We start from the raw sequence: 22,370 nt of genomic DNA, 5'->3' as shown, positions 1-22,370 counted from the left end.
CTGTACACTATCTGCAGGGATTGATTCCCAAAAACGTTTTAGGTACAATAATCCTTGTGACTGCTAAAAGATCTTTCAAAAATGTAATGAACTTACTCAGACAGAGCACAAACATTCTTCTTTCCTGAATTCCAGAATTTATGTCAAATTCCCAGTCCTTTAGTAAAATAATTCACAATTAAATTATTCAAAGCATGTTAAGATAGCTTTATAATAAGCATTAAACACAAATAGTGCAAGCACCTTCAAAGAATCTGCTTACTTTCTGAAATTTTCTTAAGATTCAGTATTGTGAAAAAATGGATGATTGTGAAACAAAATCAAAATGCTGTGACCCGTTTTCGAAATGGGGTTGCTGCAGCCACAACGCAGAATACTAACTACTATACAATCACGGCAATTTAAGCGAGCCAGGTAGGAGTCGAACCTACAATCTTCTGATCTATAGTCAGACGCGTTATCCATTGCCCACTGTTACAGGTGTCTTGTAGCAATTGAAGAGTCTTTCCTGTTTTTGAGCCTGTTTTAAAGTTTTATGGTTATTGAAGTATATACAGAATCACATTTTGGAAATCGACTGTACACTATCTGCAGGGATTGTTTCCCAAAAATGTTTTAGGTACAATAATCCTTGTGACTGCTAAAAGATCTTTAAAAAATGTAATGAACTTACTCAGAAGGAAGCCCAAACATTCTTCTTTCCTGAATTCTAGAATTTATGTCAAATTCCCAGTCCTTTAGTAAAATAATTCACAATTAAATTATTCAAAGCATGTTAAGATAGCTTTATAATAAGCATTAAACACAAATAGTGCAAGCACCTTCAAAGAATCTACTTACTTTCTGAAATTTTCTTAAGATTCAGTATTGTGAAAAAATGGATGATTGAGAAACAAAATCAAAATGCCGTGACCCGGATTCGAACCGGGGTTGCTGCGGCCACAATGCAGAGTACTAACCACTATACGATCACGGCATTTTTAGTGAGCCAGGTAGGAGTAGAACCTACAATCTACAGATCCATAGTCAGACACGTTATCCATTGCCCACTGTCCCGGGTGTCTTGTAGTAATTGAAGTGTCTTTCCTGTTTTCGAGCCTGTTTTCAGAATTTTATGGTTATTGAAGTATATACAGAATCACATTTTGGAAATTGACTGTACACTATCTGCAGGGATTGTTTCCCAAAAACGTTTTAGGTAAAATAATCCTTGTGACTGCTAAAAGATCTTTAAAAAATGTGATGAACTTACTCTGACAGAGCCCAAACATTCTTCTTTCCTGAATTCTAGAATTTATGTCAAATTCCCAGTCCTTTAGTACAATAATTCACAATTAAATTATTCAAAGCATGTTAAGATAGCTTTATAATAAGCATTAAACACAAATAGTGCAAGAACCTTCAAAGAATCAGCTTACTTTCTGAAATTTTCTTAAGATTCAGTATTGTGAAAAAATGGATGATTGAGAAACAAAATCAAAATGCCGTGACCCGGATTCGAACCGGGGTTGCTGCGGCCACAACGCAGAGTACTAACCACTATACGATCACGGAAATTTTAGCGAGCCAGGTAGGAGTAGAACCTACAATCTACAGATCCATAGTCAGACACGTTATCCATTGCCCACTGTCCCGGGTGTCTTGTAGTAATTGAAGTGTCTTTCCTGTTTTTGAGCCTGTTTTCAGAATTTTATGGTTATTGAAGTATATACAGAATCACATTTTGGAAATTGACTGTACACTATCTGCAGGGATTGATTCCCAAAAACGTTTTAGGTACAATAATCCTTGTGACTGCTAAAAGATCTTTCAAAAATGTAATGAACTTACTCAGACAGAGCACAAACATTCTTCTTTCCTGAATTCCAGAATTTATGTCAAATTCCCAGTCCTTTAGTAAAATAATTCACAATTAAATTATTCAAAGCATGTTAAGATAGCTTTATAATAAGCATTAAACACAAATAGTGCAAGCACCTTCAAAGAATCTGCTTACTTTCTGAAATTTTCTTAAGATTCAGTATTGTGAAAAAATGGATGATTGAGAAACAAAATCAAAATGTCGTAACCTGTTTCCGAACCGGGGTTGCTGCGGCCACAAAGCAGAGTACTAACCACTATGCGATCAAGGCAATATAAGCGAGCCAGGTAGGAGTCGAACCTACAATCTTCTGATCCGTAGTAAGATGCGTTATCCATTGCGCCACTGGCCCACGTGTTTTGTAGTAATTGAAGTGTCTTTCCTGTTTTTGAGCCTATTTTCAGAGTTTTATGGTTATTGAAGTATATACAGAATCACATTTTGGAAATTGACTGTAGACTATCTGCAGGGATTGTTTCCCAAATACGTTTTAGGTAAAATAATAATTGTGACTGCTAAAAGATATTTCAAAAATGTGATGAACTTACTCAGAAGGAAGCCCAAACATTCTTCTTTCCTGAATTCTAGAATTTATGTCAAATTCCCAGTACTTTAGTACAATAATTCACAATTAAATTATTCAAAGCATGTTAAGATAGCTTTATAATAAGCATTAAACACAAATAGTGCAAGCACCTTCAAAGAATCTGCTTACTTTCTGAAATATTGTTAAGATTCAGTATTGTGAAAAAATGGATGATTGAGAAACAAAATCAAAATGCTGTGACCCGGATTCGAACCAGGGTTGCTGCAGCCACAACGCAGAGTACTAACCACTATACGATCACGGCAATTTAAGCGAGCCAGGTAGGAGTCGAACCTACAATCTACAGATCCATAGTCAGACACGTTATCCATTGCCCACTGTCCCGGGTCTCTTGTAGTAATTGAAGTGTTTTTCCTGTTTTTGAGCCTGTTTTCAGAATTTTATGGTTATTGAAGTATATACAGAATCACATTTTGGTAATTGACTGTACACTATCTGCAGGGATTGTTTCCCAAAAACGTTTTAGGTAAAATAATCCTTGTGACTGCTAAAAGATCTTTAAAAAATGTGATGAACTTACTCAGACAGAGCCCAAACATTCTTCTTTCCTGAATTCTAGAATTTATGTCAAATTCCCAGACCTTTAGTACAATAATGCACAATTAAATTATTCAAAGCATGTTAAGATAGCTTTATAATAAGCATTAAACACAAATAGTGCAAGCACCTTCAAAGAATCTGTTTACTTTCTGAAATTTTCTTAAGATTCAGTATTGTGAAAAAATGGATGATTGAGAAACAAAATCAAAATGCCGTAACCCGGATTCGAACCGTGGTTGCTGCGGCCACAACGCAGAGTACTAACCACTATACGATCATGGCAATTTAAGCGAGCCAGGTAGGAGTCGAACCTACAAACTTATGATCCATAGTCAGACACGTTATCCATTGCGTCACTGGCCCAGGTGCCCTGTAGTAATTGAAGTGTCTTTCCTGTTTTTGAGCCTGTTTTAAAGTTTTATGGTTATTGAAGTATATACAGAATCACATTTTGGAAATTGACTGTACACTATCTGCAGGGATTGATTCCCAAAAACGTTTTAGGTACAATAATCCTTGTGACTGCTAAAAGATCTTTCAAAAATGTAATGAACTTACTCAGACAGAGCACAAACATTCTTCTTTCCTGAATTCCAGAATTTATGTCAAATTCCCAGTCCTTTAGTAAAATAATTCACAATTAAATTATTCAAAGCATGTTAAGATAGCTTTATAATAAGCATTAAACACAAATAGTGCAAGCACCTTCAAACAATCTGCTTACTTTCTGAAATTTTCTTAAGATTCAGTATTGTGAAAAAATGGATGATTGAGATACAAAATCAAAATGTCGTGACCTGTTTTCGAACCGGGGTTGCTGCGGCCACAACGCAGAGTACTAACCACTATGCGATCAAGGCCATATAAGCGAGCCAGGTAGGAGTCGAACCTATAATCTTCTGATCCGTAGTCAGATGCGTTATCAATTGCGCCACTGGCCCACGTGTTTTGTAATAATTGAAGTGTCTTTCCTGTTTTTGATCCTATTTTCAGAGTTTTATGGTTATTGAAGTATATACAGAATCACATTTTGGAAATTGACTGTAGACTATCTGCAGGGATTGTTTCCCAAAAACGTTTTAGGTAAAATAATAATTGTGACTGCTAAAAGATATTTCAAAAATGTGATGAACTTACTCAGAAGGAAGCCCAAACATTCTTCTTTCCTGAATTCTAGAATTTATGTCAAATTCCCAGTACTTTAGTACAATAATTCACAATTAAATTATTCAAAGCATGTTAAGATAGCTTTATAATAAGCATTAAACACAAATAGTGCAAGCACCTTCAAAGAATCTGCTTACTTTCTGAAATTTTCTTAAGATTCAGTATTGTGAAAAAATGGATGATTGAGAAACAAAATCAAAATGCTGTGACCCGGATTCGAACCGGGGTTGCTGCGGCCACAACGCAGAGTACTAACCACTATACGATCACGGCAATTTAAGCGAGCCAGGTAGGAGTCGAACCTACAATCTACAGATCCATAGTCAGACACGTTATCCATTGCCCACTGTCCCGAGTCTCTTGTAGTAATTGAAGTGTCTTTCCTGTTTTTGAGCCTGTTTTCAGAATTTTATGGTTATTGAAGTATATACAGAATCACATTTTGGTAATTGACTGTACACTATCTGCAGGGATTGTTTCCCAAAAACGTTTTAGGTAAAATAATCCTTGTGACTGCTAAAAGATCTTTAAAAAATGTGATGAACTTACTCAGACAGAGCCCAAACATTCTTCTTTCCTGAATTCCAGAATTTATGTCAAATTCCCAGTCCTTTAGTACAATAATTCACAATTAAATTATTCAAAGCATGTTAAGATAGCTTTATAATAAGCATTAAACACAAATAGTGCAAGCACCTTCAAAGATTCTGCTTACTTTCTGAAATTTTCTTAAGATTCAGTATTGTGAAAAAATGGATGATTGTGAAACAAAATCAAAATGCTGTGACCCGTTTTCGAACCGGGGTTGCTGCGGCCACAACGCAGAGTACTAACCACTATACGATCACGTCAATTTAAGCGAGCCAGGTAGGAGTTGAACCTACAAACTTATGATCCGTAGTCAGACACGTTATCCATTGCGCCACTGGCCCAGGTGCCCTGTAGTAATTGAAGTGTCTTTCCTGTTTTTGAGCCAGTTTTGGAGTTTTATGGTTATTGAAGTATATACAGAATGCCATTTTGGAAATTGACTGTACACTATCTGCAGGGATTGTTTCCCAAAAACGTTTTAGGTAAAATAATCCTTGTGACTGCTAAAAGATCTTTAAAAAATGTGATGAACTTACTCAGACAGAGCCCAAACATTCTTCTTTCCTGAATTCCAGAATTTATGTCAAATTCCCAGTCCTTTAGTACAATAATTCACAATTAAATTATTCAAAGCATGTTAAGATAGCTTTATAATAAGCATTAAACACAAATAGTGCAAGCACCTTCAAAGAATCTGCTTACTTTCTGAAATTTTCTTAAGATTCAGTATTGTGAAAAAATGGATAATTGTGAAACAAAATCAAAATGCTGTGACCCGTTTTCGAAATGGGGTTGCTGCAGCCACAACGCAGAGTACTAACTACTATACAATCACGGCAATTTAAGCGAGCCAGGTAGGAGTCGGACCTACAATCTTCTGATCTATAGTCAGACTCGTTATCCATTGCCCACTGTTCCAGGTGTCTTGTAGCAATTGAAGAGTCTTTCCTGTTTTTGAGCCTGTTTTAAAGTTTTATGGTTATTGAAGTATATACAGAATCACATTTTGGAAATTGACTGTACACTATCTGCAGGGATTGTTTCCCAAAAATGTTTTAGGTACAATAATCCTTGTGACTGCTAAAAGATCTTTAAAAAATGTAATGAACTTACTCAGACAGAGCCCAAACAATCTTCTTTCCTGAATTCTAGAATTTATGTCAAAATTCCAGTCCTTTAGTAAAATAATTCACAATTAAATTATTCAAAGCATGTTAAGATAGCTTTATAATAAGCATTAAACACAAATAGTGCAAGCACCTTCAAAGAATCTGCTTACTTTCTGAAATTTTCTTAAGATTCAGTATTGTGAAAAAATGGATGATTGAGAAACAAAATCAAAATGCCGTGACACGGATTCGAACAGGGGTTGCTGCGGCCACAACGCAGAGTACTAACCACTATACGATCACGGCAATTTTAGTGAGCCAGGTAGGAGTAGAACCTACAATCTACAGATCCATAGTCAGACACGTTATCCATTGCCCACTGTCCCGGGTGTCTTGTAGTAATTGAAGTGTCTTTCCTGTTATCGAGCCTGTTTTCAGAATTTTATGGTTATTGAAGTATATACAGAATCACATTTTGGAAATTGACTGTACACTATCTGCAGGGATTGTTTCCCAAAAACGTTTTAGGTAAAATAATCCTTGTGACTGCTAAAAGATCTTTAAAAAATGTGATGAACTTACTCTGACAGAGCCCAAACATTCTTCTTTCCTGAATTCTAGAATTTATGTTAAATTCCCAGTCCTTTATTACAATAATTCACAATTAAATTATTCAATGCATGTTAAGATAGCTTAATAATAAGCATTAAACACAAATAGTGCAAGCACCTTCAAAGAATCTGCTTACTTTCTGAAATTTTCTTAAGATTCAGTATTGTGAAAAAATGGATGATTGAGAAACAAAATCAAAATGCCATGACCCGGATTCGTACCGGGGTTGCTGAGGCCACAACGCAGAGTACTAACCACTATACGATCACGGCAATTTAAGCGAGCCAGGTAGGAGTCGAACCTCCAAACTTATGATCCATAGTCAGACACGTTATCCATTGCGCCACTGGCCCAGGTGCCCTGTAGTAATTGAAGTGTCTTTCCTGTTTTTGAGCCTGTTTTAAAGTTTTATGGTTATTGAAGTATATACAGAATCACATTTTGGAAATTGACTGTACACTATCTGCAGGGATTGATTCCCAAAAACGTTTTAGGTACAATAATCCTTGTGACTGCTAAAAGATCTTTCAAAAATGTAATGAACTTACTCAGACAGAGCACAAACATTCTTCTTTCCTGAATTCCAGAATTTATGTCAAATTCCCAGTCCTTTAGTAAAATAATTCACAATTAAATTATTCAAAGCATGTTAAGATAGCTTTATAATAAGCATTAAACACAAATAGTGCAAGCACCTTCAAAGAATCTGCTTACTTTCTGAAATTTTCTTAAGATTCAGTATTGTGAAAAAATGGATGATTAAGAAACAAAATCAAAATGTCGTGACCTGTTTTCGAACCGGGGTTGCTGCGGCCACAACGCAGAGTACTAACCACTATGCGATCAAGGCAATATAAGCGAGCCAGGTAGGAGTCGAACCTACAATCTTCTGATCCGTAGTCAGACGCGTTATCCATTGCGCCACTGGCCCACGTGTTTTGTAGTAATTGAAGTGTCTTTCCTGTTTTTGAGCCTTTTTTCAGAGTTTTATGGTTATTGAAGTATATACAGAATCACATTTTGGAAATTGACTGTAGACTATCCGCAGGGATTGTTTCCCAAAAACGTTTTAGGTAAAATAATAATTGTGACTGCTAAAAGATATTTCAAAAATGTGATGAACTTACTCAGAAGGAAGCCCAAACATTCTTCTTTCCTGAATTCTAGAATTTATGTCAAATTCCCAGTACTTTAGTACAATAATTCACAAATAAATTATTCAAAGCATGTTAAGATAGCTTTATAATAAGCATTAAACACAAATAGTGCAAGCACCTTCAAAGAATCTGCTTACTTTCTGAAATTTTCTTAAGATTCAGTATTGTGAAAAAATGGATGATTGTGAAACAAAATCAAAATGCTGTGACCCGTTTTCGAAATGGGGTTGCTGCAGCCACAACGCAGAATACTAACTACTATACAATCACGGCAATTTAAGCTAGCCAGGTAGGAGTCGAACCTACAATCTTCTGATCCGTAGTCAGACGCGTTATCCATTGCGCCACTGGCCCACGTGTTTTGTCGTAATTGAAGTGTCTTTCCTGTTTTTGAGCCTTTTTTCAGAGTTTTATGGTTATTGAAGTATATACAGAATCACTTTTTGGAAATTGACTGTACACTATCTGCAGGGATTGTTTCCCAAAAACGTTTTAGGTAAAATAATCCTTGTGACTGCTAAAAGATCTTTAAAAAATGTGATGAACTTACTCAGACAGAGCCCAAACATTCTTCTTTCCTGAATTCCAGAATTTATGTCAAATTCCCAGTCCTTTAGTACAATAATTCACAATTAAATTATTCAAAGCATGTTAAGATAGCTTTATAATAAGCATTAAACACAAATAGTGCAAGCACCTTCAAAGAATCTGCTTACTTTCTGAAATTTTCTTAAGATTCAGTATTGTGAAAAAATGGATGATTGTGAAACAAAATCAAAATGCTGTGATCCGTTTTGGAAATGGGGTTGCTGCAGCCACAACGCAGAGTACTAACTACTATACAATCATGGCAATTTAAGCGAGCCAGGTAGGAGTTGAACCTACAATCTTCTGATCCATAGTCAGACGCGTTATCCATTGCGCCACTGGCCCACGTGTTTTGCAGTAATTGAAGTGTCTTTCCTGTTTTTGCACCTTTTTTCAGAGTTTTATGGTTATTGAAGTATATACAGAATCACATTTTGGAAATTGACTGTACACTATCTGCAGGGATTGTTTCCCAAAAACGTTTTAGGTAAAATAATCCTTGTGACTGCTAAAAGATCTTTAAAAAATGTGATGAACTTAGTCAGACAGAGCCCAAACATTCTTCTTTCCTGAATTCCAGAATTTATGTCAAATTCCCAGTCCTTTAGTACAATAATTCACAATTAAATTATTCAAAGCATGTTAAGATAGCTTTATAATAAGCATTAAACACAAATAGTGCAAGCACCTTCAAAGAATCTGCTTACTTTCTGAAATTTTCTTAAGATTCAGTATTGTGAAAAAATGGATAATTGTGAAACAAAAACAAAATGCTGTGACCCGTTTTCGAAATGGGGTTGCTGCAGCCACAACGCAGAGTACTAACCACTTTGCGATCAAGGCAATATAAGCGAGCCAGGTCGGAGTCGAACATACAATCTTCTGATGCGTAGTCAGACGCATTATCCATTGCGCCACTGGCCCATGTGTTTTGTAGTAATTGAAGTGTCTTTCCTGTTTTTGAGCCTATTTTCAGAGTTTTATGGTTATTGAAGTATATACAGAATCACATTTTGGAAATTGACTGTAGACTATCTGCAGGGATTGTTTCCCAAAAACGTTTTAGGTAATATAATAATTGTGACTGCTAAAAGATATTTCAAAAATGTGATGAACTTACTCAGAAGGAAGCCCAAACATTCTTCTTTCCTGAATTCTAGAATTTATGTCAAATTCCCAGTCCTTTAGTACAATTATTCACAATTAAATTATTCAAAGCATGTTAAGATAGCTTTATAATAAGCATTAAACACAAATAGTGCAAGCACCTTCAAAGAATCTGCTTACTTTCTGAAATTTTCTTAAGATTCAGTATTGTGAAAAAATGGATGATTGAGAAACAAAATCAAAATGCCGTGACCCGGATTCGAACCGGGGTTGCTGCGGCCACAACGCAGAGTACTGACCACTATACGATCACGTCAATTTAAGCGAGCCAGGTAGGAGTCGAACCTACAAACTTATGATCCGTAGTCAGACACGTTATCCATTGCGCCACTGGCCCAGGTGCCCTGTAGTAATTGAAGTGTCTTTCCTGTTTTTGAGCCAGTTTTGGAGTTTTATGGTTATTGAAGTATATACAGAATCACATTTTGGAAATTGACTGTACACTATCTGCAGGGATTGATTCCCAAAAACGTTTTAGGTACAATAATCCTTGTGACTGCTAAAAGATCTTTCAAAAATGTAATGAACTTACTCAGACAGAGCACAAACATTCTTCTTTCCTGAATTCCAGAATTTATGTCAAATTCCCAGTCCTTTAGTAAAATAATTCACAATTAAATTATTCAAAGCATGTTAAGATAGCTTTATAATAAGCATTAAACACAAATAGTGCAAGCACCTTCAAAGAATCTGCTTACTTTCTGAAATTTTCTTAAGATTCAGTATTGTGAAAAAATGGATGATTGAGAAACAAAATCAAAATGTCATGACCTGTTTTCGAACCGGGGTTGCTGCGGCCACAACGCAGAGTACTAACCACTTTGCGATCAAGGCAATATAAGCGAGCCAGGTCGGAGTCGAACATACAATCTTCTGATGCGTAGTCAGACGCGTTATCCATTGCGCCACTGGCCCACGTGTTTTGTAGTAATTGAAGTGTCTTTCCTGTTTTTGAGCCTATTTTCAGAGTTTTATGGTTATTGAAGTATATACAGAATCACATTTTGGAAATTGACTGTAGACTATCTGCAGGGATTGTTTCCCAAAAACGTTTTAGGTAAAATAATAATTGTGACTGCTAAAAGATATTTCAAAAATGTGATGAACTTACTCAGAAGGAAGCCCAAACATTCTTCTTTCCTGAATTCTAGAATTTATGTCAAATTCCCAGTACTTTAGTACAATAATTCACAATTAAATTATTCAAAGCATGTTAAGATAGCTTTATAATAAGCATTAAACACAAATAGTGCAAGCACCTTCAAAGAATCTGCTTACTTTCTGAAATTTTCTTAAGATTCAGTATTGTGAAAAAATGGATGATTGTGAAACAAAATCAAAATGCTGTGACCCGTTTTTGAAATGGGGTTGCTGCAGCCACAACGCAGAGTACTAACTACTATACAATCACGTCAATTTAAGCGAGCCAGGTAGGAGTCGAACCTACAATCTTCTGATCTATAGTCAGACGCGTTATCCATTGCCCACTGTTCCAGGTGTCTTGTAGCAATTGAAGAGTCTTTCCTGTTTTTGAGCCTGTTTTAAAGTTTTATGGTTATTGAAGTATATACAGAATCACATTTTGGAAATTGACTGTACACTATCTGCAGGGATTGTTTCCCAAAAATGTTTTAGGTACAATAATCCTTGTGACTGCTAAAAGATCTTTAAAAAATGTAATGAACTTACTCAGACAGAGCCCAAACATTCTTCTTTCCTGAATTCTAGAATTTATGTCAAATTCCCAGTCCTTTAGTAAAATAATTCACAATTAAATTATTCAAAGCATGTTAAGATAGCTTTATAATAAGCATTAAACACAAATAGTGCAAGCACCTTCAAAGAATCTGCTTACTTTCTGAAATTTTCTTAAGATTCAGTATTGTGAAAAAATGGATGATTGAGAAACAAAATCAAAATGCCGTGACCCTGATTCGAACCGGGGTTGCTGCAGCCACAACGCAGAGTACTAACCACTATACGATCACGGCAATTTTAGTGAGCCAGGTAGGAGTAGAACCTACAATCTACAGATCCATAGTCAGACACGTTAGCCATTGCCCACTGTCCCAGGTGTCTTGTAGTAATTGAAGTGACTTTCCTGTTTTCGAGCCTGTTTTCAGAATTTTATGGTTATTGAAGTATATACAGAATCACATTTTGGAAATTGACTGTACACTATCTGCAGGGATTGTTTCCCAAAAACGTTTTAGGTACAATAATCCTTGTGACTGCTAAAAGATCTTTAAAAAATGTAATGAACTTACTCAGACAGAGCCCAAACATTCTTCTTTCCTGAATTCTAGAATTTATGTCAAATTCCCAGTCCTTTAGTAAAATAATTCACAATTAAATTATTCAAAGCATGTTAAGATAGCTTTATAATAAGCATTAAACACAAATAGTGCAAGCACCTTCAAAGAATCTGCTTACTTTCTGAAATTTTCTTAAGATTCAGTATTGTGAAAAAATGGATGATTGAGAAACAAAATCAAAATGCCGTGACCCGGATTCGAACCGGGGTTGCTGCGGCCACAACGCAGAGTACTAACCACTATACGATCACGGCAATTTTAGTGAGCCAGGTAGGAGTAGAACCTACAATCTACAGATCCATAGTCAGACACGTTATCCATTGTCCACTGTCCCAGGTGTCTTGTAGTAATTGAAGTGTCTTTCCTGTTTTCGAGCCTGTTTTCAGAATTTTATGGTTATTGAAGTATATACAGAATCACATTTTGGAAATTGACTGTACACTATCTGCAGGGATTGTTTCCCAAAAACGTTTTAGGTACAATAATCCTTGTGACTGCTAAAAGATCTTTAAAAAATGTGATGAACTTACTCTGACAGAGCCCAAACATTCTTCTTTCCTGAATTCTAGAATTTATGTCAAATTCCCAGTCCTTTAGTAAAATAATTCACAATTAAATTATTCAAAGCATGTTAAGATAGCTTTATAATAAGCATTAAACACAAATAGTGCAAGCACCTTCAAAGAATCTGCTTACTTTCTGAAATTTTCTTAAGGTTCAGTATTGTGAAAAAATGGATGATTGAGAAACAAAATCAAAATGCCGTGACCCGGATTCGAACCGGGGTTGCTGCGGCCACAACGCAGAGTACTAACCACTATACGATCACAGCAATTTAAGCGAACCAGGTAGGAGTCGAACCTACGAACTTATGATCCATAGTCAGACACGTTATCCATTGCGCCACTGGCCCAGGTGCCCTGTAGTAATTGAAGTGTCTTTCCTGTTTTTGAGCCTGTTTTAAAGTTTTATGGTTATTGAAGTATATACAGAATCACATTTTGGAAATTGACTGTACACTATCTGCAGGGATTGATTCCCAAAAACGTTTTAGGTACAATAATCCTTGTGACTGCTAAAAGATCTTTCAAAAATGTAATGAACTTACTCAGACAGAGCACAAACATTCTTCTTTCCTGAATTCCAGAATTTATGTCAAATTCCCAGTCCTTTAGTAAAATAATTCACAATTAAATTATTCAAAGCATGTTAAGATAGCTTTATAATAAGCATTAAACACAAATAGTGCAAGCACCTTCAAAGAATCTGCTTACTTTCTGAAATTTTCTTAAGATTCAGTATTGTGAAAAAATGGATGTTTGAGAAACAAAATCAAAATGTCGTGACCTGTTTTCGAACCGGGGTTGCTGCGGCCACAACGCAGAGAACTAACCACTATGCGATCAAGGCAATATAAGCGAGCCAGGTAGGAGTCGAACCAACAATCTTCTGATCCGTAGTCAGACGCGTTATCCATTGCGCCACTGGCACACGTGTTTTGTAGTAATTGAAGTGTCTTTCCAGTTTTTGAGCCTGTTTTCAGAATTTTATGGTTATTGAAGTATATACAGAATCACATTTTGGTAATTGACTGTACACTATCTGCAGGGATTGTTTCCCAAAAACGTTTTAGGTAAAATAATCCTTGTGACTGCTAAAAGATCTTTAAAAAATGTGATGAACTTACTCAGACAGAGCCCAAACATTCTTCTTTCCTGAATTCCAGAATTTATGTCAAATTCCCAGTCCTTTAGTACAATAATTCACAAATAAATTATTCAAAGCATGTTAAGATAGCTTTATAATAAGCATTAAACACAAATAGTGCAAGCACCTTCAAAGCATCTGCTTACTTTCTGAAATTTTCTTAAGATTCAGTATTGTGAAAAAATGGATGATTGAGAAACAAAATCAAAATGCTGTGACCTGCTTTCGAACCGGGGTTGCTGCGGCCACAACGCAGAGTACTAACCACTATACGATCACTTCAATTTAAGCGAGCCAGGTAGGAGTCGAACCTACAAACTTATGATCCGTAGTCAGACACGTTATCCATCGCGCTACTGGCCCAGGTGCCCTGTAGTAATTGAAGTGTCTTTCCTGTTTTTGAGCCAGTTTTCGAGTTTTATGGTTATTGAAGTATATACAGAATCACATTTTGGAAACTGACTGTACACTATCTGCTGGGATTGTTTCCCAAAAACGTTTTAGGTACAATAATCCTTGTGACTGCTAAAAGATCTTTAAAAAATGTGATGAACTTACTCTGACAGAGCCCAAACATTCTTCTTTCCTGAATTCTAGAATTTATGTCAAATTCCCAGTCCTTTAGTACAATAATTCACAATTAAATTATTCAAAGCATGTTAAGATAGCTTTATAATAAGCATTAAACAAAATAGTGCAAGCACCTTCAAAGAATCTGCTTACTTTCTGAAATTTTCTTAAGATTCAGTATTGTGAAAAAATGGATGATTGTGAAACAAAATCAAAATGCTGTGATCCGTTTTGGAAATGGGGTTGCTGCAGCCACAACGCAGAGTACTAACTCCTATACAATCACGGCAATTTAAGCGAGCCAGGTAGGAGTTGAACCTACAATCTTCTGATCCATAGTCAGACGCGTTATCCATTGCGCCACTGGCCCACATGTTTTGCAGTAATTGAAGTGTCTTTCCTGTTTTTGCGCCTTTTTTCAGAGTTTTATGGTTATTGAAGTATATACAGAATCACATTTTGGAAATTGACTGTACACTATCTGCAGGGATTGTTTCCCAAAAACGTTTTAGGTAAAATAATCCTTGTGACTGCTATAAGATCTTTAAAAAATGTGATGAACTTAGTCAGACAGAGCCCAAACATTCTTCTTTCCTGAATTCCAGAATTTATGTCAAATTCCCAGTCCTTTAGTACAATAATTCACAATTAAATTATTCAAAGCATGTTAAGATAGCTTTATAATAAGCATTAAACGCAAATAGTGCAAGCACCTTCAAAGAATCTGCTTACTTTCTGAAATTTTCTTAAGATTCAGTATTGTGAAAAAATGGATGATTGTGAAACAAAATCAAAATGCTGTGACCCGTTTTCGAAACGGGGTTGCTGCAGCCACAACGCAGAGTACTAACTACTATACAATCACGGCAATTTAAGCGAGCCAGGTAGGAGTCGAACCTACAATCTTCTGATCTATAGTCAGACTCGTTATCCATTGCCCGCTGTTCCAGGTGACTTGTAGCAATTGAAGAGTCTTTCCTGTTTTTGAGCCTGTTTTAAAGTTTTATGGTTATTGAAGTATATACAGAATCACATTTTGGAAATTGACTGTACACTATCTGCAGGGATTGTTTCCCAAAAATGTTTTAGGTACAATAATCCTTGTGACTGCTAAAAGATCTTTAAAAAATGTGATGAACTTACTCAGACAGAGCCCAAACATTCTTCTTTCCTGAATTCTAGAATTTATGTCAAATTCCCAGTCCTTTAGTAAAATAATTCACAATTAAATTATTCAAAGCATGTTAAGATAGCTTTATAATAAGCATTAAACACAAATAGTGCAAGCACCTTCAAAGAATCTGCTTACTTTCTGAAATTTTCTTAAGATTCAGTATTGTGAAAAAATGGATGATTGAGAAACAAAATCAAAATGACGTAACCCGGATTAGAACCGGGGTTGCTGCGGCCACAACGCAGAGTACTAACCACTATACGATCACGGCAATTTAAGCGAGCTAGGTAGGAGTCGAACCTACAATCTACAGATCCATAGTCAGACACGTTATCCATTGCCCACTGTCCCGGGTCTCTTGTAGTAATTGAAGTGTCTTTCCTGTTTTTGAGCCTGTTTTCAGAATTTTATGGTTATTGAAGTATATACAGAATCACATTTTGGTAATTGACTGTACACTATCTGCAGGGATTGTTTCCCAAAAACGTTTTAGGTAAAATAATCCTTGTGACTGCTAAAAGATCTTTAAAAAATGTGATGAACTTACTCAGACAGAGCCCAAACATTCTTCTTTCCTGAATTCCAGAATTTATGTCAAATTCCCAGTCCTTTAGTACAATAATTCACAATTAAATTATTCAAAGCATGTTAAGATAGCTTTATAATAAGCATTAAACACAAATAGTGCAAGCACCTTCAAAGAATCTGCTTACTTTCTGAAATTTTCTTAAGATTCAGTATTGTGAAAAAATGGATGATTGTGTAACAAAATCAAAATGCTGTGATCCGTTTTGGAAATGGGGTTGCTGCAGCCACAACGCAGAGTACTAACTACTATACAATCACGGCAATTTAAGCGAGCCAGGTAGGAGTTGAACCTACAATCTTCTGATCCGTAGTCAGACGCGTTATCCATTGCGCCACTGGCCCACGTGTTTTGTAGTAATTGAAGTGTCTTTCCTGTTTTTGAGCCTTTTTTCAGAGTTTTATGGTTATTGAAGTATATACAGAATCACATTTTGGAAATTGACTGTACACTATCTGCAGGGATTGTTTCCCAAAAACGTTTTAGGTAAAATAATCCTTGTGACTGCTAAAAGATCTTTAAAAAATGTGATGAACTTACTCAGACAGAGCCCAAACATTCTTCTTTCCTGAATTCCAGAATTTATGTCAAATTCCCAGTCCTTTAGTACAATAATTCACAAATAAATTATTCAAAGCATGTTAAGATAGCTTTATAATAAGCATTAAACACAAATAGTGCAAGCACCTTCAAAGAATCTGCTTACTTTCTGAAATTTTCTTAAGATTCAGTATTGTGAAAAAATGGATGATTGTGAAACAAAATCAAAATGCTGTGACTCGTTTTCGAAATGGGGTTGCTGCAGCCACAACGCAGAATACTAACTACTATACAATCACGGCAATTTAAGCGAGCCAGGTAGGAGTCGAACCTACAATCTTCTGATCTGTAGTCAGACGCGTTATCCATTGCGCCACTGGCCCACGTGTTTTGTAGTAATTGAAGTGTCTTTCCTGTTTTTGAGCCTTTTTTCAGAGTTTTATGGTTATTGAAGTATATACAGAATCACTTTTTGGAAATTGACTGTACACTATCTGCAGGGATTGTTTCCCAAAAACGTTTTAGGTAAAATAATCCTTGTGACTGCTAAAAGATCTTTAAAAAATGTGATGAACTTACTCAGACAGAGCCCAAACATTCTTCTTTCCTGAATTCCAGAATTTATGTCAAATTCCCAGTCCTTTAGTACAATAATTCACAAATAAATTATTCAAAGCATGTTAAGATAGCTTTATAATAAGCATTAAACACAAATAGTGCAAGCACCTTCAAAGAATCTGCTTACTTTCTGAAATTTTCTTAAGATTCAGTATTGTGAAAAAATGGATGATTGTGAAACAAAATCAAAATGCTGTGATCCGTTTTGGAAATGGGGTTGCTGCAGCCACAACGCAGAGTACTAACTACTATACAATCACGGCAATTTAAGCGAGCCAGGTAGGAGTTGAACCTACAATCTTCTGATCCGTAGTCAGACGCGTTATCCATTGCGCCACTGGCCCACGTGTTTTGTAGTAATTGAAGTGTCTTTCCTGTTTTTGAGCCTTTTTTCAGAGTTTTATGGTTATTGAAGTATATACAGAATCACATTTTGGAAATTGACTGTACACTATCTGCAGGGATTGTTTCCCAAAAACGTTTTAGGTAAAATAATCCTTGTGACTGCTAAAAGATCTTTAAAAAATGTGATGAACTTACTCAGACAGAGCCCAAACATTCTTCTTTCCTGAATTCCAGAATTTATGTCAAATTCCCAGTCCTTTAGTACAATAATTCACAAATAAATTATTCAAAGCATGTTAAGATAGCTTTATAATAAGCATTAAACACAAATAGTGCAAGCACCTTCAAAGAATCTGCTTACTTTCTGAAATTTTCTTAAGATTCAGTATTGTGAAAAAATGGATGATTGTGAAACAAAATCAAAATGCTGTGACCCGTTTTCGAAATGGGGTTGCTGCAGCCACAACGCAGAATACAAACTACTATACAATCACGGCAATTTAAGCGAGCCAGGTAGGAGTCGAACCTACAATCTTCTGATCTGTAGTCAGACGCGTTATCCATTGCGCCACTGGCCCACGTGTTTTGTAGTAATTGAAGTGTCTTTCCTGTTTTTGAGCCTTTTTTCAGAGTTTTATGGTTATTGAAGTATATACAGAATCACTTTTTGGAAATTGACTGTACACTATCTGCAGGGATTGCTTCCCAAAAACTTTTTAGGTAAAATAATCCTTGTGACTGCTAAAAGATCTTTAAAAAATGTGATGAACTTACTCAGACAGAGCCCAAACATTCTTCTTTCCTGAATTCCAGAATTTATGTCAAATTCCCAGTCCTTTAGTACAATAATTCACAATTAAATTATTCAAAGCATGTTAAGATAGCTTTATAATAAGCATTAAACACAAATAGTGCAAGCACCTTCAAAGAATCTGCTTACTTTCTGAAATTTTCTTAAGATTCAGTATTGTGAAAAAATGGATGATTGTGAAACAAAATCAAAATGCTGTGATCCGTTTTGGAAATGGGGTTGCTGCAGCCACAACGCAGAGTACTAACTACTATACAATCACGGCAATTTAAGCGAGCCAGGTAGGAGTTGAACCTACAATCTTCTGATCCGTAGTCAGAAGCGTTATCCATTGCGCCACTGGCCCACGTGTTTTGTAGTAATTGAAGTGTCTTTCCTGTTTTTGAGCCTTTTTTCAGAGTTTTATGGTTATTGAAGTATATACAGAATCACATTTTGGAAATTGACTGTACACTATCTGCAGGGATTGTTTCCCAAAAACGTTTTAGGTACAATAATCCTTGTGACTGCTAAAAGATCTTTAAAAAATGTAATGAACTTACTCAGACAGAGCCCAAACATTCTTCTTTCCTGAATTCTAGAATTTATGTCAAATTCCCAGTCCTTTAGTAAAATAATTCACAATTAAATTATTCAAAGCATGTTAAGATAGCTTTATAATAAGCATTAAACACAAATAGTGCAAGCACCTTCAAAGAATCTGCTTACTTTCTGAAATTTTCTTAAGATTCAGTATTGTGAAAAAATGGATGATTGAGAAACAAAATCAAAATGCCGTGACCCGGATTCGAACCGGGGTTGCTGCGGCCACAACGCAGAGTACTAACCACTATACGATCACGGCAATTTTAGTGAGCCAGGTAGGAGTAGAACCTACAATCTACAGATCCATAGTCAGACACATTATCCATTGTCCACTGTCCCAGGTGTCTTGTAGTAATTGAAGTGTCTTTCCTGTTTTCGAGCCTGTTTTCAGAATTTTATGGTTATTGAAGTATATACAGAATCACATTTTGGAAATTGACTGTACACTATCTGCAGGGATTGTTTCCCAAAAACGTTTTAGGTACAATAATCCTTGTGACTGCTAAAAGATCTTTAAAAAATGTGATGAACTTACTCTGACAGAGCCCAAACATTCTTCTTTCCTGAATTCTAGAATTTATGTCAAATTCCCAGTCCTTTAGTAAAATAATTCACAATTAAATTATTCAAAGCATGTTAAGATAGCTTTATAATAAGCATTAAACACAAATAGTGCAAGCACCTTCAAAGAATCTGCTTACTTTCTGAAATTTTCTTAAGGTTCAGTATTGTGAAAAAATGGATGATTGAGAAACAAAATCAAAATGCCGTGACCCGGACTCGAACCGGGGTTGCTGCGGCCACAACGCAGAGTACTAACCACTATACGATCACAGCAATTTAAGCGAACCAGGTAGGAGTCGAACCTACAAACTTATGATCCATAGTCAGACACGTTATCCATTGCGCCACTGGCCCAGGTGCCCTGTAGTAATTGAAGTGTCTTTCCTGTTTTTGAGCCTGTTTTAAAGTTTTATGGTTATTGAAGTATATACAGAATCACATTTTGGAAATTGACTGTACACTATCTGCAGGGATTGATTCCCAAAAACGTTTTAGGTACAATAATCCTTGTGACTGCTAAAAGATCTTTCAAAAATGTAATGAACTTACTCAGACAGAGCACAAACATTCTTCTTTCCTGAATTCCAGAATTTATGTCAAATTCCCAGTCCTTTAGTAAAATAATTCACAATTAAATTATTCAAAGCATGTTAAGATAGCTTTATAATAAGCATTAAACACAAATAGTGCAAACACCTTCAAAGAATCTGCTTACTTTCTGAAATTTTCTTAAGATTCAGTATTGTGAAAAAATGGATGTTTGAGAAACAAAATCAAAATGTCGTGACCTGTTTTCGAACCGGGGTTGCTGCGGCCACAACGCAGAGAACTAACCACTATGCGATCAAGGCAATATAAGCGAGCCAGGTAGGAGTCGAACCTACAATCTTCTGATCCGTAGTCAGACGCGTTATCCATTGCGCCACTGGCACACGTGTTTTGTAGTAATTGAAGTGTCTTTCCAGTTTTTGAGCCTGTTTTCAGAATTTTATGGTTATTGAAGTATATACAGAATCACATTTTGGTAATTGACTGTACACTATCTGCAGGGATTGTTTCCCAAAAACGTTTTAGGTAAAATAATCCTTGTGACTGCTAAAAGATCTTTAAAAAATGTGATGAACTTACTCAGACAGAGCCCAAACATTCTTCTTTCCTGAATTCCAGAATTTATGTCAAATTCCCAGTCCTTTAGTACAATAATTCACAAATAAATTATTCAAAGCATGTTAAGATAGCTTTATAATAAGCATTAAACACAAATAGTGCAAGCACCTTCAAAGCATCTGCTTACTTTCTGAAATTTTCTTAAGATTCAGTATTGTGAAAAAATGGATGATTGAGAAACAAAATCAAAATGCTGTGACCTGCTTTCGAACCGGGGTTGCTGCGGCCACAACGCAGAGTACTAACCACTATACGATCACTTCAATTTAAGCGAGCCAGGTAGGAGTCGAACCTACAAACTTATGATCCGTAGTCAGACACGTTATCCATCGCGCTACTGGCCCAGGTGCCCTGTAGTAATTGAAGTGTCTTTCCTGTTTTTGAGCCAGTTTTCGAGTTTTATGGTTATTGAAGTATATACAGAATCACATTTTGGAAACTGACTGTACACTATCTGCAGGGATTGTTTCCCAAAAATGTTTTAGGTACAATAATCCTTGTGACTGCTAAAAGATCTTTAAAAAATGTGATGAACTTACTCAGACAGAGCCCAAACATTCTTCTTTCCTGAATTCTAGAATTTATGTCAAATTCCCAGTCCTTTAGTAAAATAATTCACAATTAAATTATTCAAAGCATGTTAAGATAGCTTTATAATAAGCATTAAACACAAATAGTGCAAGCACCTTCAAAGAATCTGCTTACTTTCTGAAATTTTCTTAAGATTCAGTATTGTGAAAAAATGGATGATTGAGAAACAAAATCAAAATGACGTAACCCGGATTAGAACCGGGGTTGCTGCGGCCACAACGCAGAGTACTAACCACTATACGATCACGGCAATTTAAGCGAGCTAGGTAGGAGTCGAACCTACAATCTACAGATCCATAGTCAGACACGTTATCCATTGCCCACTGTCCCGGGTCTCTTGTAGTAATTGAAGTGTCTTTCCTGTTTTTGAGCCTGTTTTCAGAATTTTATGGTTATTGAAGTATATACAGAATCACATTTTGGTAATTGACTGTACACTATCTGCAGGGATTGTTTCCCAAAAACGTTTTAGGTAAAATAATCCTTGTGACTGCTAAAAGATCTTTAAAAAATGTGATGAACTTACTCAGACAGAGCCCAAACATTCTTCTTTCCTGAATTCCAGAATTTATGTCAAATTCCCAGTCCTTTAGTACAATAATTCACAATTAAATTATTCAAAGCATGTTAAGATAGCTTTATAATAAGCATTAAACACAAATAGTGCAAGCACCTTCAAAGAATCTGCTTACTTTCTGAAATTTTCTTAAGATTCAGTATTGTGAAAAAATGGATGATTGTGTAACAAAATCAAAATGCTGTGATCCGTTTTGGAAATGGGGTTGCTGCAGCCACAACGCAGAGTACTAACTACTATACAATCACGGCAATTTAAGCGAGCCAGGTAGGAGTTGAACCTACAATCTTCTGATCCGTAGTCAGACGCGTTATCCATTGCGCCACTGGCCCACGTGTTTTGTAGTAATTGAAGTGTCTTTCCTGTTTTTGAGCCTTTTTTCAGAGTTTTATGGTTATTGAAGTATATACAGAATCACATTTTGGAAATTGACTGTACACTATCTGCAGGGATTGTTTCCCAAAAACGTTTTAGGTAAAATAATCCTTGTGACTGCTAAAAGATCTTTAAAAAATGTGATGAACTTACTCAGACAGAGCCCAAACATTCTTCTTTCCTGAATTCCAGAATTTATGTCAAATTCCCAGTTCTTTAGTACAATAATTCACAAATAAATTATTCAAAGCATGTTAAGATAGCTTTATAATAAGCATTAAACACAAATAGTGCAAGCACCTTCAAAGAATCTGCTTACTTTCTGAAATTTTCTTAAGATTCAGTATTGTGAAAAAATGGATGATTGTGAAACAAAATCAAAATGCTGTGACTCGTTTTCGAAATGGGGTTGCTGCAGCCACAACGCAGAATACTAACTACTATAC

General features: G+C 35.9%; 19 non-coding genes across 19 annotated transcripts; all 19 read right to left on the bottom strand.

The window, feature by feature from the left end:
* Positions 1-3,298: 3,298 nt before the first annotated feature.
* On the bottom strand, positions 3,299-3,371 carry TRNAH-AUG (transfer RNA histidin (anticodon AUG)). Its single transcript has one exon. It is a non-coding gene; the product is annotated as a tRNA-His (tRNA).
* Positions 3,372-7,345: 3,974 nt separating this feature from the next.
* Positions 7,346-7,418, bottom strand: TRNAR-ACG (transfer RNA arginine (anticodon ACG)). Its single transcript has one exon. It is a non-coding gene; the product is annotated as a tRNA-Arg (tRNA).
* Positions 7,419-7,925: 507 nt separating this feature from the next.
* Positions 7,926-7,998, bottom strand: TRNAR-ACG (transfer RNA arginine (anticodon ACG)). Its single transcript has one exon. It is a non-coding gene; the product is annotated as a tRNA-Arg (tRNA).
* Positions 7,999-8,504: 506 nt separating this feature from the next.
* TRNAH-AUG (transfer RNA histidin (anticodon AUG)) lies at positions 8,505-8,577 on the bottom strand. Its single transcript has one exon. It is a non-coding gene; the product is annotated as a tRNA-His (tRNA).
* Positions 8,578-9,663: 1,086 nt separating this feature from the next.
* Positions 9,664-9,736, bottom strand: TRNAR-ACG (transfer RNA arginine (anticodon ACG)). Its single transcript has one exon. It is a non-coding gene; the product is annotated as a tRNA-Arg (tRNA).
* A 2,160-nt stretch (positions 9,737-11,896) lies between these two features.
* Positions 11,897-11,968, bottom strand: TRNAH-GUG (transfer RNA histidin (anticodon GUG)). The gene has a single exon. It is a non-coding gene; the product is annotated as a tRNA-His (tRNA).
* A 506-nt stretch (positions 11,969-12,474) lies between these two features.
* On the bottom strand, positions 12,475-12,546 carry TRNAH-GUG (transfer RNA histidin (anticodon GUG)). Its single transcript has one exon. It is a non-coding gene; the product is annotated as a tRNA-His (tRNA).
* Positions 12,547-12,554: 8 nt separating this feature from the next.
* TRNAH-AUG (transfer RNA histidin (anticodon AUG)) lies at positions 12,555-12,627 on the bottom strand. Its single transcript has one exon. It is a non-coding gene; the product is annotated as a tRNA-His (tRNA).
* A 1,661-nt stretch (positions 12,628-14,288) lies between these two features.
* TRNAH-AUG (transfer RNA histidin (anticodon AUG)) lies at positions 14,289-14,361 on the bottom strand. The gene has a single exon. It is a non-coding gene; the product is annotated as a tRNA-His (tRNA).
* Positions 14,362-16,022: 1,661 nt separating this feature from the next.
* On the bottom strand, positions 16,023-16,095 carry TRNAR-ACG (transfer RNA arginine (anticodon ACG)). The gene has a single exon. It is a non-coding gene; the product is annotated as a tRNA-Arg (tRNA).
* Positions 16,096-16,601: 506 nt separating this feature from the next.
* TRNAC-ACA (transfer RNA cysteine (anticodon ACA)) lies at positions 16,602-16,674 on the bottom strand. The gene has a single exon. It is a non-coding gene; the product is annotated as a tRNA-Cys (tRNA).
* Positions 16,675-17,180: 506 nt separating this feature from the next.
* Positions 17,181-17,253, bottom strand: TRNAR-ACG (transfer RNA arginine (anticodon ACG)). Its single transcript has one exon. It is a non-coding gene; the product is annotated as a tRNA-Arg (tRNA).
* A 506-nt stretch (positions 17,254-17,759) lies between these two features.
* On the bottom strand, positions 17,760-17,832 carry TRNAC-ACA (transfer RNA cysteine (anticodon ACA)). Its single transcript has one exon. It is a non-coding gene; the product is annotated as a tRNA-Cys (tRNA).
* Positions 17,833-18,338: 506 nt separating this feature from the next.
* TRNAR-ACG (transfer RNA arginine (anticodon ACG)) lies at positions 18,339-18,411 on the bottom strand. Its single transcript has one exon. It is a non-coding gene; the product is annotated as a tRNA-Arg (tRNA).
* Positions 18,412-18,837: 426 nt separating this feature from the next.
* Positions 18,838-18,909, bottom strand: TRNAH-GUG (transfer RNA histidin (anticodon GUG)). The gene has a single exon. It is a non-coding gene; the product is annotated as a tRNA-His (tRNA).
* Positions 18,910-19,415: 506 nt separating this feature from the next.
* Positions 19,416-19,487, bottom strand: TRNAH-GUG (transfer RNA histidin (anticodon GUG)). The gene has a single exon. It is a non-coding gene; the product is annotated as a tRNA-His (tRNA).
* An 8-nt stretch (positions 19,488-19,495) lies between these two features.
* Positions 19,496-19,568, bottom strand: TRNAH-AUG (transfer RNA histidin (anticodon AUG)). Its single transcript has one exon. It is a non-coding gene; the product is annotated as a tRNA-His (tRNA).
* A 505-nt stretch (positions 19,569-20,073) lies between these two features.
* On the bottom strand, positions 20,074-20,146 carry TRNAR-ACG (transfer RNA arginine (anticodon ACG)). The gene has a single exon. It is a non-coding gene; the product is annotated as a tRNA-Arg (tRNA).
* Positions 20,147-21,808: 1,662 nt separating this feature from the next.
* TRNAR-ACG (transfer RNA arginine (anticodon ACG)) lies at positions 21,809-21,881 on the bottom strand. The gene has a single exon. It is a non-coding gene; the product is annotated as a tRNA-Arg (tRNA).
* Between the last annotated feature and the right edge of the window lie 489 nt (positions 21,882-22,370).

This window comes from Taudactylus pleione, unplaced genomic scaffold, assembly GCF_031769625.1.
Source record: "Taudactylus pleione unplaced genomic scaffold, aTauple2 ptg000551l, whole genome shotgun sequence".
Classification (NCBI taxonomy): domain Eukaryota; kingdom Metazoa; phylum Chordata; class Amphibia; order Anura; family Myobatrachidae; genus Taudactylus; species Taudactylus pleione.
The sequence above is the reverse complement of the archived record's forward strand: the minus strand, read 5'-3'. Positions and strand labels throughout refer to the sequence as shown.